This window comes from Dermacentor andersoni, chromosome 3, assembly GCF_023375885.2.
Source record: "Dermacentor andersoni chromosome 3, qqDerAnde1_hic_scaffold, whole genome shotgun sequence".
Taxonomy (NCBI): Eukaryota; Metazoa; Arthropoda; class Arachnida; order Ixodida; family Ixodidae; genus Dermacentor; species Dermacentor andersoni.
This window is the reverse complement of record NC_092816.1, coordinates 232,297,595-232,317,488: the sequence shown is the minus strand read 5'-3', so window position 1 is coordinate 232,317,488 and position 19,894 is coordinate 232,297,595. Positions and strand designations below refer to the sequence as shown.

Genomic DNA, 19,894 nt, shown 5'->3' with positions numbered 1-19,894 from the left:
GGGGGCCGTGAGAAAACGCCTTAGAACACCCTTTTCGAGGAATTTTCTTGCTTCCAATCATACATGAAGGCGACAGCGAACCAGTTAGCCGATCATAACACGATACAGGCAAAACAATGTCGACTATCTCACCATGGTTCGTCATTGCCATCAGCAGCCTATGTTAAGGTTCACTGCAGGACGAAGGCCTCTCCCACTGATATCCAGTTACTCCTGTATTGCGCCAGCTGACCCCATCTTATGCCTGCAAGTTTCCTAATTTAATCACAGTACCTAGCTCAATTCCATTCTTACTGCTCTTGTTTTCCCTTGACGCCCATTCTACAACTTTAATAGAACATCCTAATAGGCATTAAATGACAAGTCCAACTCCATTTTTTCTGTTAATGTCAACTAGAATATCGCTTACCCCCGTTTTTTTTTAAATCCACACTGCTGTATTTCTGTCTCTTTAGGTTAAGCTGAACATCCTTCGTTCTACTGCTCGTTGCGTGGTAAGGAGGTTAAAGAGCGCTGCGTGGTCCTTAACATCTTCTCCAGCCCTTTTGCTAATTTTTATGTTTCTTCTCCATATGTTAGTGCCAGTATATATAGAGAACAGTCATAGTACACTTTGGTTTTCATGGAAAGCGGTAAGCTTCCGGTCGTGGCTTGACAATGCCTGCTGTGTGCACTGCAAGCCATTTAACGCGAATCTTTTTTAGCTTCTTCGGCCCAATTTCATGTCCGTTTCTCAGCATTGTCGACTTGCTGCGAACGCCCTCCCCATGCCTACACTACGTCAAATGGAAATGCCGCTCAATAAAAAAAAATTAAAATGTGCGATGGCCGATTTCGAACATGGTTCCCACAGTACAAAGTCCCGATGCTCTAACCACGAACGCACTTTTTTCTTTCTTTATTTCCAAACATTGGGCAAATATGTCAATTCAATCTACTCCACATGATGACATTATTTCCTTCTGCGCCGCTGAGCTTCCAGCTACGAAACGAGCTAAAAGTTTACAAAACTTCCATTTTGACCATGACATCCACCACTAACCAAAGTTCATCGTCAAAACTTTGTTTCTTAAATACTTAATTCACGCAGGTTACTCACATTTTCAAAAGTATGAGCTTACTGGGCGCAGATTTACAACACAAATCCTTAAAGCCATGCAATCCCTCTATATGCTGTGAATGCCGGGGAGAAAGAACATGTCATAATGTACACTTACTTGCCCTGTAGCTAGGTAACGATTATGTGGTGTTAACGGTAATGCTTTTTTAAATGCTCTGTACATGTGACATCACGAAAAAAAAGACCACATTCTAAAACCTAGATTTACGTCTCCTGCAAGTTCTCTAGTTTTGCAGAGTAAATAGTTCTTTTTTTATAATAAGTACTCCCCCACTTCTTTTAGCGATATTTTATTATGTAGTTAATGAGATAATTAGTATGTAGCTTTAAAAGAACATACTTTCACTCTCTCTGGTATCTCCAGAGAGAATGATATATCTATATAAGGTTAAGATATAGCGTTTCGCTTCACGGTATAATAATCGACACAGTGTTGCTAAAAACATAATGTGCAATAAATGCGAACTTATCTGCTTGCGTGGCGCAGTAGACAAATAACTGATGGGAAAAAATAGCTTTGGAAAAACACAGCTCGCCACGACCACATCAGTAAAAAATTATTCGCTGCGTGGCATCCTCCCTCCCACATCAAGACCAAAACTTTAGTTAAGACATCCCTCAGTCAGACTTGAATAACTGTTTGCAAGAAAAAAAAATGGTTTGTTGTGCCTTGTAGGAACAAGCATCTAGAAACCAGTTGCTTTAGGAAGAAGCTTGCTAATGAGAAGACATTCTCACCTAACTTGCGAGACAGGCTACTTCTGCTTGTTCTTTCGTATTCTGACTGTCATACAAGCACATCCAAGACTGTGCGAAATTTGTAAAAATGGAATGGGGAACAACTAAGGACCTGCAGAAGATACCATAGCTTGCTCACCAGTGAGATACTGCAAATGGTAGCACGTGCAAATGTTGAGAAGTCACGCCCTACCGTCCTGTCTGTTCGAGCTTTCAGTTGATGTACTCTTCCAATCAAGAAATAGTCAGTGTTTCGATGAGGGCCTAGCGGTATGCCAAGAGAAATACCAGGTGCAAGCGACTAATGCACGCTCAAAAAGGGGGAGTAAAACACGTTTATGAATTTTCAAGCTAGCGCTTTGGAACAGCATTCAGCGTGTTAGGCACGTCGCATAGAAACAATTCGCCTGTAGAAAAATGAGAGGACACTTTAGGCACTTCTTATGAGTGGCAAAGCATTAATGTCCACTTGAACGCCGCCGAGCAGTCCTTCGATAAACGAACTCCCCGCAGGCAAGCGAGCGCGTTGAGACGCTTGGCGCGTTTTGATTTGGCGAGGCGCAGTTGGAACGCAGGCGAGAGCTTGCGCGGACAAGGAACGCGCGGATAACACAGGTTTCCGAGAGCGATGACAACGTGGCGCCGCCCTCTGCCCTCACTGGTGCGGCCTTTCGTCCGCCGTCGAGGTGCGCTCGTGGCGTGGTGTGGACGTGCACTGCCACGAACGACGCGAGGCTATGTCGCTCAACAGGTGCTTTGACGCTTTCACATCGAAAGTGAGCGCGCGCACCTTCTCGATGACGAGAGAATATGGGGACGAGTTGGTTGCCTAAATGCGCTCTCGCACGTTGCTGCAAGGTGGAGCACGTTGTCTTGCGATTCAACACGTGCTGTTGACCGCCTGGTCTGGAAGGTCCACCGCTGAGAGGCGTGTTCGTAGCTGCAGCGTGCCTCTTGTAATGCGGCATTTCGCTTTGACGGTTCATGAAAGCTTCGCGTACAGTGATTCCCACAGGGTGGTGGTATCGGCAATTCTTTTACTGCGAAGCAATACTACTTTAGGTCGCACTTCAGCCCGTTCCGTGGCGAGGCGGTGGTAGGCACCATTGACCTTTAGCGTGACCTCGCTGCGTGACGTCACACCACGTGACCTAGAGTGACGTCACACCAGCTGTGTAAAAACGGGGCCCCATCTCACGCCGTCGCGAGGCGAGGCGGTAGCCACCAACGGCGGCCTAACTCCCGCTCCTCTCAGCAGGGGCGCTACGGTCGGTGTGACGTCACACCAGCTGTGTAAAAACGGGGCCCCATCTCACGCCGTCGCGAGGCGGTAGCCACCAACGGCGGCCTAACTCCCGCTCCTCTCACCAGGGGCGCTACGGTCAGAGTGGGCATATCTTACGACGCGGAGAAAATGGAGTGTTACCGCACCGTCGGCCAATCGATACTGGAAGATTTTGTAATGGGCACGCTGGTGAGGGAAATGTTTGTCGGCATACACGGATTCGACGGATGACTTCTTCTTAGATGATTCACTGTAAGCCGTAACACTAGCATAACCCAAGACTACCACCAGCCATACTACCAGCTGATCCGAGAATAACACACTATTGCTTCGCAATCACCAGGCTTAACCAAGCTAAGCCACGGCCGTATTTTTTATTCTTCAATATTTCTTTAGAACCAGGCACAAAAGTCGCTGTGTCGCAGTAACTATTTTTTAAGACAATATGCACCCAACCCACATCATTAAATGTAATACAAAGATTATTTTTGGGGGTAACCCAAGTAGAGCACGACACGTACGATGCGTTTCAAATTACTAGAAAGAGGAACAGCAGCGATCGGGGTCGTAAACCTAACCGCTGATAACACTGCTATATCTGCATTGTCATGGGCAAGCCGCCTTGAGGAGTTCAATCGCAGGCCACGCTGCTGCTTGCACCACCGATGCTGTTTGCATAGTTGAGTGCGGAGATTAGAAGTTCGCACCTTTTTTCGTCAGGCCGGCCATACGTAGCTCAGTGCGGTCAAAGCACTTTCCTTGTACATGTACAGACAAGAATAATAGTAGTAGTTTCACTCGGAAGAAAAGTAACAAATGTTGCTTTCTGCGCTTTAATTCATTTCTTTAACACAAGAATTCCAACATATTGTGTCTGTAATTACGAAATAGTACCTATATGCTTCCAGTTAGACATATGCAGGTTTTAGGATATCTGTGCAAGCATTTCACTTTGCGCAAGGGGTCGAAGTTAAGCTGAAGCGAGGCAATGTGCTCAAAGCCTAGTATTTCTACGGCGCCTTGGGTCAACCAACTTTCGTGATTATAGCAACTATACCGAAGTCGTCACGGGCTTTTCACCAATACAGAGCCTTCTGTAGCAGTCGGGACCTCGATGCTCAAAAACGTGCCTACTTCAACTGCTATGACTACCGCTTTGGGATGGTACGCTGACGAAAAAGACCCTGCAATGCCATAGCAGATACGTAGAGCTCTTACGCAGATACCCCAAATAGCATGGAAACGGTACTGTGCCCCATATTCCGTTAATGATGAAAGCCCATTCGAAATGTGACGAAAACGCGCTGGGGTTCGTCATATTTGTCCACAATTTATACACGAAGTGAACGTAAGATATGATAGCACTAGTGGACAACCCAGTAAAATGGCAACACAGAGCAGAGGTTGCACTAGTTAATAACAGTTGGTTTTTAATAATAAGGCAATATCTGTACACTGAAATGTGAAACGACCGATAAGCGCTTGAAGCGACGTACGTCCGTGCCGGCCTTTATAGCGTGCGGGCGTTTCTTTTTTCATTATTCCGCAGTAAGCAATATTGCTATTAGCCCCGAGAACGAACTGCAAGGAACTACAGGGATGAGCTCGGGTGACGTCAGGGCACGGACGCCTGGCTGTTGTCTGCTGCAGTTAGGGCTGCGTCCGGGCGCGTTCTGCGGTATTTTCGTTTGTTCGCCCCCTTCCCTCCGCTTGTGTACTTATGGCGGTCGTCGCAAATATATTAACGCGATAGCGTTAAGGAGCACGTGTCGCAGAAAAGCCGGTGTCGTCGGCGTCGGCCATGAGCGATAAATACCAGAAGGCACTTCATAAATAAAAAACATCTTGCAAGATGTGCTGGTGGGAATCGAACCAGGGTCTCCGGAGTGTGAAACGGAGACGCAACCACTCAGCCACGACTTTTTTTTTTTTCTTTATTGAAAACAACTCAGCCACGACTTGGCTCCTTCAAAACGGGACAAAATCGCCTCTAGTGAATGCGGTGTTGCCTTAGAAAGGTGCCGTAGAAAGTTATACTGCGGTATATATCCGTAATTATGACCATGTAACTTAGAGAAGTCGCAATTTCACGAGTAGCGAAGTATGTTTCCGCTACATTTCTTCAGCGCTCTGCGCACACGCAGATCCATCTTGCGGCAAACACAGAAGACCCCTCCTCGCAATGTACGGCGCTGCCCCGACACCTGGCGCGCCACTCGCCCCGTGATCGCGTCCGCCTTCATGGCGCGTCGGGGCCCGGCTATCTGTGCCGATCGCGACGTTTGGCTGGCGTAGCGCGTTTGAGTAGACATTGCGAACGGGGTGCGATAACGCTCTCGCGTTTCACTCTTGAAGGCGAAGCTTAAGCGTCCTCCAAATTTTAACGCGACAGCGTTAAGGAGCTCGTGTCGCAGAAAAGCCGGTGTCGTCGGCGTAGGTGTCGGCGTTGGCCGTGAGCGATAAATACCAAAAAACACCTTGTAAGATGTGCTGGTGGGAATCGAACCAGGGTCTCCGGAGTGTGAAACGGAGACGCTACCACTCAGCCACGAGTTCTTTTTTTAGTCTTTATCACTCAGCCACGAGTTGGCTCCTTCAAAACGGGACAAAATCGCCCCTAGTGAATGCGGTGTTGCCTTAGAAACGTGCCGTAGAAAGTTATACTGCCGTATATATCGGTAAATATGGCCATGTAACTTACAGAAGTCGCAGTTTCACAAGTAGCGAAGTACGTTTCCGCTACATTTCTTCTGCGCTCTGCGCACACGCAGAGCCATCTTGCGGCAAACACAGAAGACCCCCTCCTCGCAATCACGGCCGGTCTCTAGGGGAGCGCGCGCTTTCCTTCTTACGGCCTTCGCATTCGCCGCGGAAGCAATGGGAGTTTTTCTCCAACAGTTACGCCTTTCGCCGCCGCCAGGGGCGCGACGACCCTACTGCTAGGTAGAGTCACTGGAAAAAATTTCAGAGTACCGCAAAGGTCGGAATTTGACTGGCAACACTGAGCGGCCACCGCCATATACCTTCCAAGCCGACTGCGTCGCGGGAAGGCCGCTGTGTTGGAAGAGCTTGATATTCGGGGACACATCGGGTTGAGTGTTTACTGAAGTACAAATACTTTGTGCCTAGAGATAATGGTTGCTAAGAACGAAAATAAAATGTTATGTTGTGCGAAGTAATGCAGCCGGCGGTTGTTTTGCACGCCGACCGTGTTTACTGCTGGAACTGTGCTACGATTGTGGGCAGCAGCTTAGCGCTTCTATTGGGAGCTTATGCACGCGTTTTTTTTTTCTTCCCTTCCGCGGAGCGAGCTACGAAGGAAACATTTCATCACTTCGAGCCGGAATGAGGCAAGCTTGTGCTTTTGGGCATGAACATCGTGAACCGCCGTCGGCTTCTATTGAAGGTTTCCAAGCAGGGCGAAACTAACACCTGACAGTGTCACAGGCACGTACGTTCATTGTATAATTTCACAGGCTAAATCGGATACATCTAATTTAGTTTGTAAACGGATACCGCGCGTTCTCGATTCTGCAGGGCGACTTTGCCCGTCGTATACGCACGACACACTGCGACTGCCGTGTGCGCACCGGTGTTTGGCCGTGATCGTAAGACGATCTGTGCACAGCAGGCGTAAAAACCAACTTCGATGACCATTTTGCGCACTAAATCTTGTGGAAGGCCAATATGAGCCACTTGCGTGATTACAGCAACCTATATGTACTTCTGTACACTGATAATGAGCGAGAGTTTGCTACATTGCGATTTATGAACGTGGCTGTCTAGTGCGTTCATGAGCGGCTACTCTTCTCAACTTATTTATGACTGTTTTCTTAAACTGCCAAGATTTGCTGCCTGTGTAAAAAAAAAAGCAGGAGCGCCTGCTGGTGACGCAGCACTTTTTTTTCTAAGTTACATAGGCGATGTATAAAATTCTTGTACTTTTAGAGCGGCTTATGTAACGTGCATAGTGACAGAGTGAAACTAAAGCTACTGGGTGTTCTGTTTTGTATTTCTTGTTATGCATCAAGCACAGCATTATTTCGATATGCACCGTAGCATTTCAACATAAAACATAATATGTATGCTGACTTCAGTTCATTGCATGTGCTCGGCTTACAAGCTCAAAATTTGAAGCATGTGTTGTGAATATCACATGGCCATTGCTTTCAAGCTCGAAATGAATATGTATAAATGAGCAAAGAATAAGTGGAAAAAAGGAGGTATCATGGGCCTCGTATTGACCATGTTTTTACTGACTGCGATCGTCACGATCTGCGAAAAACAAGTGCCACATTGGCCGAGTGACTCGAGGCGCGAGCGCGCTCACGTGCGCGCAGAAATCATGCGAGTACGTGGTGCACGTGAGGACGCGGAATTCTCGCGCGACAAGTGTGCCTTCGCGTGCCACGAGCACGGAATAACCGCGTGTGTTGAGCAACAAACGCCTACACGTGTACCCGCGTCAAAAGTGCAAGACGCGAACGATCCCTGCAATGAACTCCTATTTTCGTAGCATCGCTAAGACCGCGTGCACTTCGTTTAAATATCTTCTAAAACATTGCCGAAAAGCTCAAGCAAGGTGTACTTATACCTCGCACACGCAGGTTTTTTTTGTAGGCTTGAAGCCCTCCCGGTCGATTCTGTGTAACCACGCAGAACGACGCTCTCGGTCATTTTTCCCGGTCGGAATCTAGAAAAAAGTCTTTCCAGACTCAGTTCGGTTGCTGCATCCGAAGGCGAAGCAGCCAGGCATGATTTCCTTGCAGTCAAATGCGAGCGCGACAATCGGAACACACACACACACACACACACAAAAAAAAAAACGTAGGGGACCTGCGCTGCCTGCGCTCTAACTCAGGCGGCCCGCCCGGCGCTTGGAAGGTATATAGCACCCCAGAGGTCACATGGTACGGTTGGGCCAATGAACGCGTCGGCGGCGCGGGGTAAACGAATGCGGTACTCTGAAATTTTTTCCAGTCACTCTAACTGCTAGGGACCGCTCTGTGCCCGCCTGCTTCTGCGGCGGCGGGCGGTAATCGCCTGGTTTCGTGCTGTTTTTCCGCTGCTTCTTGTTCACCGATTCACCGAAACGAAAGAAAACAAAAAGCAAATGATTTATCGACATGTCAGCCAATAGGTTCACACGTGAACGGAGTTTTCATAGAAAAATTCGAACCATATAAACATCAAAGGTCCAATCACTCTCGTTCCTGAAAGGTATGACAGGGAAATGACAGATGTTACGGTCTGAAATGCCGAAGGTCGTATTTCGGTCAATTTCTTGCATGTCTCATAGTTCATGTCGAAGTTAAGTGCTGGTAGAGCATTTAGTTAATGCGAAGGTTAACGGAATGTTTTGTGGTTTATGGGGGTTTAACGTCCCAAAGCGACTCGGGCTATGAGGGACGCCAATGTGAAGGGCTCTGGAAATTTCGACCACCTGGCGTTCTTCAACGTGCACAGACACTGCACAGTACACGGGCCTCTAGAATTTCGCCTTCATAGAAATGGCTCAGTAGCATAGCACTCCAACCACTGGGCCATCGCGGCGGATTCATATAAGTTTCAATGCCGCCATATTCATTACTTTCCTTTTCTCGCCACATTGTCAGGAATAGGGGGTTTCGTCTCCTGACTCGGCTACCTGACGACGCCATTGTCGCCACCGCTTCCGCGAACGGCATTCCTCGCAGCTGCGTGCCGAATTATGTCTCGAATTCCGACTCATCCGCCTTTACGTTGGTTTTCTAAGAATCCTCACAAGGTCCGAATTCGCCGATCTTAACGATGTGCAGAAAAGCCTGCCAACTTGACTTCCCTCTTATGTGCGAAGCGCAAACGTCACTGTTGGTCTGAGCTTGCTTTTTTTTTTCCGAGCCTCGCATATTTCTCTCTTGGACGGGGAGTGCTCTCATCGCACTGTGTGCCGGCAGACAGCGTGGCCTGTAGTGTTGTGAGCGCTGGTGCACGTTTCTACCCATTTCTTCCACGGATTAAGTTATTTGCTGTGCGACGGTGTTTATTGCCCGCCGTTGATCATCCAACGCGGCGATGGTGTACTGCTGCGTACCGCTTTGCAAGTCGCAGTTGGGTAAGACTCAGGGTGTTTCTTTTCATCAATTCTCGAGTGATTCAGAACTGTTTGCAAAGTGGCTCAAAAACATCTCCAGAGAAAATTTCGTCGTCAACGACAAGTCGGCATCGAGTGTGGTTTGCAGCCGGCATTTCCTCGCGAGTGACTACGTTTCAGGGTGCCGCATCAGAAAACTTTTGCCTGGTGCTGTGCCAACCGCGTTCGATGAGTACCCGTGCTACCTGGTGCCCAGTGTGAAAAAGCCTCGCAAGAAGCCCGCAGACAGAGCCTGTGTACCTGGTCGAAAGCCGCATAAGCGCAAAGCAGAATCGCAAGAAAGCACGGACATTTCCGAGCTGCCAGATGACTATTCTGCTAAGAATCCTAGCATCTCTACTCGGACTATAAATAATGAGGCAAAGCGAGCAAGCGGGTATGTATCCCTGATTGGAAGGCTTCGGAAACAGGTTGCTTACCAGCGCTGAAAATGCGGCAAGATACAGCAACAGCTGGACGCCGAAAGAAGAATTGTCGCCTTCTATCGTGGGAACAAAAGGCATGCGTCAGCTAAGAGAACTGTTGGCGATGCCGGAAAGGGGGACAAAAAAGCCACCTTTCTTTTACATCAGATAGACAGCTATGGGCAGAAGCGACCAGCATATCCAGAAGAGCTAATGAGGGAATGCGTTGTGTAGCGCTTTCTTTCGCCTAAAGGATACGACCACGCTCGGACGTCTCAGCTGCTTACACTTCCAGCCAAATGCACTCTTCAACGTTACGTAGGGCCCAGCCCAACGTCGTCAGGGGTCAGTGCTGCAATGAGGGAAAGGTTGACGTATGAAGCCACACTGCTGAGTACCAAGCAGCATATGGCTACGTTAATAATTGACGAAGCCAGCATCAAGCCAAAATGCGTTTATGACAGAAAATATGATGCAGTGTTCGGCTTCCGAGACAAACCTAATAGTGACACGTCTTGCAGTTCAAAGGAAATTCTCGCAAATAGAGTCTTATGCTTTGTGTTTCATGGTGTTACGTTTCGCCTCCGACGTGCGGTAATGCCGGCGCGGATGCAACAGACGCCGGGGCTTCGTTCACAGCGGCGGACATTTTGGCCAGTTCAGCGCTGTCCCAACGCCTCCTGCTATGCGCGTCCAGGCATGTTTCAATGCCACGTGTCTTCGTGTGTGTGTGTGTGAGGGTGTGTGCATGTTGGTGCCCATGCTTGTCAAAGCGCGGCAGCCGGGGAGAGGAGCTCCCCAACTGTGAAGCGAGGAGGTCTGACCGGCGTCGGCCCGGCGGATGCGTCACTTCTTGTCTCAACGTGTCCGTGCGCCGCCGTCACGGGCGCCTCTCCCAAGCCGCTCCTCCTTGCCCTCGACTCCGAGAGTATAAAAGTAGGTGCCCCCGGTCGCCAATTGAGAGGCTTCGATTTCTTCCGTCGAGTAACGTGGTCTCCCGTTTCTCCACTTCGGTCGACCGGACCGGCTGCTCTTTTGCGATGCTAAAATAAACAAGTTGCTCTGTTAGCAGTCGACTCATCCTTTGCCAGGACCTTCGGATGCTTCCAGCTGTGCTCCAGGCCGCGAGGCCAACGCTACCCTTGGGGCTTGCAACCCAGATGCAACAACTGGTTGCCAGCGCTGAGACCGCGACAACGGAGGCCAGCAGCGAAGATATGCGGTCGACTGTATGCTGAGCAGCACAACGACCATCCGGGAGCAGTGCAACGAGCCCTGTGTGATGACTGGTTGCCTGCAGCGGAACGACTGCGCTGAATTCTTTACTGCGAGGTTTGGTGAGTGCGGGACTTTCTTCTTCAGAGTTTTGCCAGGCTTTTGTTAGTGTCAGAAACAGAGCTGGTAATTGTGGTTGTCGCTGCTGCCGGGTTAGTTTGCGGCAAGACAATAGTAGGCAGTAGAGAAAGCAGCATTCAGAGAGGCAGCCATGGATTTGAAGCCGTTGCGCAAACCGAAATTGCTGGAGCTTGCAAGAGAGTTGGGTCTAGATGTCTCAGACAAACTCAAAAAACCAGAACTGCTAAGGGCTATTGAGTTAGAAGCTGAGGAGGACGAGCTGTCGGAATGCCTTGAACCATTGAGGAGAGGGAGACGGCAAAAAGACACGAGCGCGAACGTAAAGAGCAAAAAGAGAAAGAGGAGCGCGACCGTCAACATGCTTTCGAAATGAAGCGTCTCGAGGTAGAGATGGAACGCGCTCGTAATGGAAGTGAGGCACACGGTGCAGGAGAACGAGTATCGTTCAAAATGACTGACCTGATGCGGCCGTTTAGGCTTGGAGAGGACATTGGTTTGTTCCTGGTTAACTTTGAGCGAACGTGCGAGAAGCAGGGGTTCTCTCGGGAAACGTGGCCACAGCGCTTGCTCACTTTGTTACCCGGCGAGGCGGCCGACGTAGTCGCTCGCTTGAAGAGAGAGGAGGCAGAGGATTTCGACCAAGTGAAATCGAGTCTGCTAAAGCAGTACAGGCTGTCAGCGGAGGCGTTCTGTCGGAAGTTTCGGGAAAATTAGAAAGGCAGAAGTGAATCATATACAGAGTTTGCCTACAGGCTTATGTCAAACATGCAGGAGTGGCTCAAAGAAGAGAAAGCGTTTGGTGACCACGAGAAAGTTCTGCAGTGTTTCGGGCTGGAACAGTTTTATAGTCGGTTACCTGAGAACGTGCGGTACTGGGTCTTAGATAGGCCAGACGTTAGTATGGTGGCTAAAGCCGCCGAGCTAGCCGAGGAGTTTGTGACGCGTCGGGCTCGTGGAGCTAAGGACGGTCAAAAGGGTGAATTTGGCTCCAAGTTTGAAAGGCCGAAGTTCACACCCATAAGAGCAAGAGGGGAGGCACGTAGTGCGGATGCGAGTGAAAGCAGTCCGACCGAACGTAAGGAGACGGTGGCAGCCGAAGCCGAACGCAGAACGCGGTTCGAAACGAGGCAAGCGCGCGTGTGTTGCACGTGCCAGAAGCCGGTGACTTTTCGGCGCTGTGTCCAGAAACAGAAACAAAAGTCGTGTTTTAGAGCGCAGCTCTTTGGCGTCCGTTCCTGGGTTTCGCGTCGTCGTCGGCGTTGTCGTCGGCCTCGTAACCAGCTCCGCCCCCCTTTCATCCCCCCAGCGCTAGCAGCGACCGACTGATACCGCTGGATGCCGCTGACGCCGCTAGAGAGTCAAGATAACGTGACTGCATAGAACACCGTCGCCGCCATGCAGAAAGAGGAGGAAAGGGTCCCCCCCCCCTGTTCTTGTGTGGCGGATAGGGTGCTCTTCAGTTGCCGACGCGCCGGTTATTTCACGTAGGCCCCGGCACGTCGACGAATACGTGACCACCTTCCCACGGCTAGACCTGGTTCTTAGCGCTGCGGAAGCGAGGGTATCATATTGTTTGTGTCGGCATCGGCGGCGTTGTCCCTGAAACCAACTCCGCAGCTGGGGTTGACTCACTATCGGCGTCAGCGGCATCAGTCAGTCGCTGCTATCTCTTCCCTCCTCCCTTTATCGTGTTGTCCGCTTGCTGCGCGCGCTTCTGCCCCCATCGTTTGCCGCTGGGTGTACACGCCGCCCCCCTCCCCCCTCTTCCTGCGCGTCTCCGGTTGTCAAAGCGCCGGCTCGAACTTAATTCCTTTCTTCGCTCCTCCTCCAATGCAACCCCTGTGCGGTGGCAATCAGAGAGCCAGATCGGTGGCGGCGGATCTGTATATGTGCACCGCCCGAGCCGAAATTGCCGCTGCCGTTCGCCCTGTGCGGTGGCAATCAGAGAGCCAGATCGGTGGCGGCGGATCTGTATATGTGCACCGCCCGAGCCGAAATTGCCGCTGCCGTTCGCCACTGCGAAATTATCTGCCAGTTCTTTCTGAGCCATGAGCGAGACGACCGATGGAAGTCCTCCGTCTGCTGCTGCTGCTGCTGCTGCTAAACGAGCTGCCAGAGCAGAGGCCCAGCGCCGTCGCCGTCAGAATCCAGAGGTGCGTGCCGCCGAAGCAGAAGCTTACCGTCGCCGCCGTCGAGATGATCCAGGAGTACGCGTCGCCGAAGCAGAGGCTAAGCGCCACCGCCGAGAAGACCCTGCCGTTCGCGCCGGCGAAGCGGAGGCTCATCGCCGCCGTCGAGAGCAACCAGCAGTAAGCGAGGCTGAAGCAGAAGCTCATCGCCGCCGCCGAGAAGACCCTGCAGTTCGCGCCGCCGAAGCGGAGGCTCATCGCCGCCGTCGTGAGCAACCAGCAGTAAGCCATCGATCACACCGATGTTAGTAGTGGGGGACTTTAATGTTGACATAAAGACAAACAGCAATTTCCTAACACTTATGCGGGAGAACATCCCGTTCCTCTCGCTCGTAACGCGTCCCACGGCTGTGACAACCTCGCGAGGCACTTGTATAGATCTCGTCTTTGAGAATCAAGCATTGGTGTACCAAGTCGAACATATATCAGTCTATTTCTCCGACCACAAAGCTTCCTTCATGACTGTCAAGAACTGTTAGTGGAGTCTTTGTTAAAGGAATACGTGTGAAAAATAAAAAAAAAAATTCTGTGATAGCGCATACATGTGTTGCTCGATTTCTTTGCCTCAATCTATCGAAAAGGTGAAACAGCTTATTTGCTGCGCTCAAATTTCGCATTAGGAAGTAACGTAATCGTCGGTAATTTTTTTGTCATTATGCAGCACTGACGAGAACATGAAGCTTCTAGAGCCTGACATGCGAGACCTCCTCGTGAACGGGAAAGAGTGCCGAGTGCTTCGTGATTCCGCAGCTACAGTGGATGTAGTTCACCCCTATTACGTAGAACCCGATATGTTCACGGGCGAGTGCGCATGGATCAAGCAAACCCTGGAAGCTCATAGCGTGTGTCTGCCCGTAGCAAAAGTGCTTATTGAAGGACCTTTCGGAGCACTTGAGACGGAGGCCGCAGTGTCATCTATGCTGCCCCCCCCCCCCCTCCCCAGTACCCGTACCTATTTCCGAACAGGTCCGATCACCTCCTGCGCGAGAAGGGGCTTTTGTTTGGTGAGGCTAGCGTTCAGGCCTTAACCAGATCGAGAGTTCGGGAGCTCGCTGCAAAGGTGGTAGTTGCGGGGCCGACGTTGTCGAGCAATGAGAAAGGGCCGGAGGCGCAGCAAGCTGATATTCGGAGCACGTCTGAACTGAATAAAATTGAGCCTGTAGCGTTGAAGGCACCAGATACTGGAGAGGAAATGCCCGACACGGGAAAGTTAGAAGAGCTATCTGCAGATTTGCTCATCGCGCCTACGTCAGATGGACTTAATAGGTTGCTAAAGGTCAGCCGGTCGGCTTTGATAGCCGAGCACAAAAAGGATGGCAGCTTAGAAAACATGCGCTGCAATGTCAAAGAAGGTATCGCCAAGAAAAATGCTCGTTTTGTGGAAAGAAGTGGGGTCCTGTACCGGAAGTATCTAGACCGCAGGGGAGTGGAGTTCGATGAGCTGATCGTGCCTGAGTGCTACCGTCAGGATCTGTTGCGCTTGTCGCATGGGGGTTCGTGGTCCGGACACCTAGGAGTTAACAAGACTAAGGACCGTCTCTTGCAAGAGTACTGTTGGTCAGGGTATTTTTGTGACGCAGAACACTTTGTGAGGACATGTGACACCTGTTAGCGGGTGGGCAAACCAGGGGACAAATCGAGGGCGCCGTTGAAGTTGGTACCTATCATTACGGAGCCTTTTAGACGGCTCGTTATTGATACAGTGGGACCTCTCCCTGTAACAACCACGAGGTACAGACACATTTTGACTGTGATCTGCCCAGCGACAAAGTTCCCTGAAGCAGTGCCGCTTAAAGAACTCAGCTCAGTTGTGATAGTCAATGCACTACTGTCCATATTTGCGCGAATTGGTTTTCCTGCGGAAATCCAGTCAGATAAGGGCACAGTGTTTACTAGCGCTTTGACGACAGCCTTTCTCGAAAGGTGCGGGGTAAAGCTGTTACACAGCTCAGTGTACCACCCACAGTCGAATTCCGTTGAGAAGCTCCACTCCGTCATGAAGCGCGTGTTGAGAGCATGGTGTTTTGAACAACAAACTGACTGGGAGCTGTGTCTGCTTGGGGTGATGTTTGCATTAAGGACCGCGCCGCATGCGGCTACGGGGTTTTCGCCAGCTGAGCTGGTGTACGGTCGCTCGCTGCGGTCTCCGCTTCGCATGCTTCGAGAATCGGGGGAAGGCAGGGGCGACGACCCAGTCGTGGTGGAGTACGTGCTTAGGCTCCTCGAACGCTTAAGAAGGGCACATGAGTTGTCAGGTGAAGCAATGGCAAAGGCCCAGCAGAGGGCCAAGGTTTATTATGATCGGACAGCCAAGGCCCGTCGTTTTGAGGTGGGCGATGAGGTAATGATATTGCGCGCATCGCTAAAATACAAACTCGACGCGCAGTGGGAGGGCCCAGCACGGGTTGTGCAAAAACTGTCGAACGTTAACTACGTGGTGAGTCTGCCAGGAAAACGGAAAGAACAGCAAGTTTACCACTGTAATCTGCTCAAACCCTATAGACAACGGGAAGCAGTGGTGTGTATGACGGTAAACGTTACCGAAGAGCTTCCTGTCGAGCTTCCGGGACTAGGCTCAGTGACGAACAGGGAAGACACCTATCAAGTCATTGGTGACTTAATCAGTAAAGCACCGCTGTCGCCTGAGCAGAAACCCGAACTACACCAGCTCTTACAAGAGTTTCAAGGTCAGTTCTCTGAGAGGCCTGGTAGGACTTCTGTCCTTACTCATGAAATAGAACTTACCTCCCCAGAGCCAGTACGATCCAAGGCGTACCGGGTGTCACCCCGCCAGCGCGATATTAGGGAGGCTGAGGTAAAGAAAATGCTACAGCTCGGTGTTATTGAGGCGGGTGAGAGTGATTATACCTCCCATTTGATTTTAGTTGAGGTACCGGGCAAGGAACCTCGTCCTTGCGTCGACTACCGCAGGCTTAATTCCATCACTAAGGATCAAATTTATCCGATCCCTAACATCGAGGAGCGCCTTGAGAAAGTTAGTAGCGCTCAGTTTATTTCCACCCTAGATCTTGTCAGGGGTTATTGGCAGGTTCCACTTACAGAAGAGGCTAGTAGGTATGCGGCGTTCATTTCACCAATGGGAACATTCCGTCCTAAAGTTTTGAGTTTTGGTTTGAAGAACGCGCCATACTGCTTTTCAAGCCTCATGGACAAAGTGTTGCGGGGACAGGAAGAATTCGCTTTACCGTATTTATACGACGTAGCGATATTCTCCGCATCCTGGTCTGAGCATATGGCACACTTGCGGGCAGTGCTAACCCGCCAGCGCGAAGCGGGCTTGACAGTCAAGGCTCCCAAGTGCCAGTTAGCACAGGCCGAGGTTGTCTACCTCGGTCACGTGATTGGACGGGGTCGTCGCCGCCCCTCTGAAATAAAGGTGGCCGCTGTGCGAGACTTCCCGCAACCGCGCACGAAGACCGATATTCGGTCGTACTTAGGTGTCGCCGGCTACTATCAGAGGTACATCCCCAGGTACTCTGATATCGCGGCTCCCCTGACGGATGCTCTCAGAAAAACAGAGCCCCAAACAGTCGTCTGGGACGAGACAAGGGAAAGAGATTTTAGCACCCTAAAGAGCGCCCTAACAAGCCACCCTGTGCTACGATCGCCAGACTCACAAAAGGGTTCGTTGTTCAGTGCGATGCTAGTGAGCGAGGCATGGGCGTTGTACTGTGCCAACGGGAAAATGGAGAAGTTGAACACCCCGTCCTGTATGCTTGTCGTAAGCTGACCAGTCGTTAGCAGGCGTACAGCGCCACCGAGAAAGAGTGTGCGTGTCTCGTGTGGGCCGTTGAGAAATTGTCATGCTACCTAGCTGGCTCGAGGTTTATCATTGAGACGGATCACTGCCCTCTCCAATGGCTGCAGACCATCTCTTCCAAAAATTGCCGCCTCCTGCGCTGGAGCCTCACTTTGCAACAATATTCCTTTGAGGTGCGTTACAAAAAGGGGAGTCTCAACGGTAACGCTGATGGCTTAAGTCGAGGCCCCTAACGTAGGAATCAGCCTCAAAGTTATTTGTTACTGATGTTTTTCTTCCTGAGGCAGGATTTTTAACATATTGCTTTTGTTTAGTGTTTCAAAATCATGACGTGATTTCTAGTGCAATTTTCCAATTTGGGGACGCGTTCTGAGTGCTGCTAGACTACTGTAAGGAACTAGGCAGTAGTATAAGAGGGGAAAGAGCCTGGCATGGCTTAGTGAGGGTTGTGTCGTGCTTGCTGACTGAGCGGTTGAGTTTCGGCGTAGTTCTAACGCTTGCTGGGAACGACAACAAGAATGGCAACTCTCCCGAAGTCACTTTGCAGTGTCCTGTGTGAACCTGAACGTGAGAACGAGGCCTTCTCTGTGCGCTGCGCTCAAGAAACGCCGAGGGACGACCGACTTCGGTTATGAGCATCATCGAGCGACATCCCTCCGGACAGCGGATGCAGTCCCCTGACCATCGGGATCTCCTTCTCCCGGCGGGGCGGTCTGTTACGTTTCGCCTCCGACGTGCGGTAATGCCGGCGCGGATGCAACAGACGCCGGGGCTTCGTTCACAGCGGCGGACATTTTGGCCAGTTCAGCGCTGTCCCAACGCCTCCTGCTATGCGCGTCCAGGCATGTTTCAATGCCACGTGTCTTCGTGTGTGTGTGTGAGGGTGTGTGCATGTTGGTGCCCACGCTTGTCAAAGCGCGGCAGCCGGGGAGAGGAACTCCCCAACTGTGAAGCGAGGAGGTCTGACCGGCGCCGGCCCGGCGGATGCGCCACTTCTTGTCTCAACGTGTCCGTGCGCCGCCGTCACGGGCGCCTCTCCCAAGCCGTTCCTTCTTGCCCTCGACTCCGAGAGTATAAAAGCAGCTGCCCCCTGACGCCAATTGAGAGGCTTCGATTTCTTCCGTCGAGTAACGTGGTCTCCTGTTTCTCCACTTCGGTCGACCGGACCGGCCGCTCTTTTGCGCTGCTAAAATAAACAAGTTGTTCTGTTAGCAGTCGACTCATCCTTTGCCAGGACCTTCAGATGCTTCCAGCTGTGCCCCAGGCCGCCAGGCCAACGCTACCCTTGGGGCTTGCAACCCAGATGCAACAATGGCATCTCCAGTTCTTACAGAATTCCCTGCTCGTACTACTTTACTAAGCAGCTCAGTGGGAGAGACCTATATGCGTGGACTAAAGAAGTGATAGCCGTAGTCGAGTCATGTGACTCTTTGGTTGTGCGCATTGTGACGGACAATTATTCTTCTAACACCAGGATGTTTAAGCTTATGGGCAATGACTGCCTGTCGACAGTAGTGAAGCACCCACAGGATCCTCATCGAGTAATTTTCTTAAGCTTCGACCCCTGCCATGTCCTAAAAGACATCCAAAGCCAGTTCCTTGAACGCGAGCTGAGAGACAGTACAGGTGTCATCTGCGGGGCATTTGTACAAAAGCTTTACGAGCTCCAGAAGGGGGTGACTGTCAAGTTGGCACGCAACCTAACCCGCAAGCACGTCTGCCCGACGAATCCAGAAAAAATGAATGTGCTGCGGGCTGTGCAAATATTGTTACGTAAGAAGACGCAGATGAAAAGCTATATACAAGTATATTTACAACGTAATACGCCGCACTTGGCCAAGAGGCAACAGCCCGCGCTAGCCTCCAATCGTCGTCGTCGTCTTCTTACTGCTCGCCTCTTCGTCATTGGTAATACTTTTCCGTAGCACTACACCCGGCGGCAAAAGCGCCGTCCCGGAGCGACTAAAGGCCGGACTCGGAAGCAGTGTAGTAGGCCTTGAGCCTACTGACGTGCACGACATCACTAGATGCCAGAGTAGATGACGAGGTTGAGCTCACAGGAGCAATTTCGTACGTCACAGGCGTCACCTGGCGCAGCACGCGGTAGGGCCCTGTGTATCGCGAAAGGAGCTTTTCTCAAAGTCCGACGTGACGAGAGGGCGACCACAAGAGCACGAGCGCACCAGGCGAAAAATGTACGTCACGGTGGCGGGCGTTGTACTGACGCTGCTGAGTGGTTTGCGAGTCCGTCAGTCGAGCACGGGCACGCTGGCGTGCATGGTCGGCGAGGGCGATGGCGTCGCGTGCATACTCGCTTGTTGAGAACGAAGCAGGAGGAAGTACCGTGTCAAGGAGCAAGGTCGGTTCGCGACCGTAGAGTAGATAAAAGGGAGAAAATCCGGCGGTGTCGTGCCGGGAAGAATTATAAGCAAATGTGACGTAAGGAAGGGCAATGTCCCAGTCGTGGTGGTCCTTGGAAACGTACTTGGCCAGCATATCGATAAGAGTACGGTTTAACCGCTCTGTCAGGCCATTGGTTTGAGGATGGTATGAGGTAGTCAGCTTGTGTTGAGTGGAGCAGGAACATACAATGTCGGCGATAACTTTCGAGAGGAAGTTACGACCACGGTCAGTGAGCAGCTGTCGCGGGGCGCCATGAAGTAAGATGATGTCACGCAAGAGAAAGTCCGCGACGTCAGTGGCGCAACTGGTAGGGAGAGCCCGCGTGATAGCGTATCGGGTGGCGTAATCAGTTCCGACGGCTACCCATTTGTTCCCAGAAGATGACGTGGGAAAGGGACCGAGGAGGTCTAATCCAACACGAAAGAACGGTTTCACAGGGACAGTGATCGGCTGGAGATGACCGGCAGGTAGCACCTGAGGTGTTT

General features: G+C 51.1%; 1 protein-coding gene across 2 annotated transcripts in view; it reads left to right on the top strand.

Moving 5' to 3' along the window:
• Nucleotides 1-19,894, top strand: part of LOC126536072 (monocarboxylate transporter 12-like) — a 225,900-nt gene that overhangs the window by 145,829 nt on the left and 60,177 nt on the right. The gene's annotated exons all lie outside the window — the stretch shown is intronic.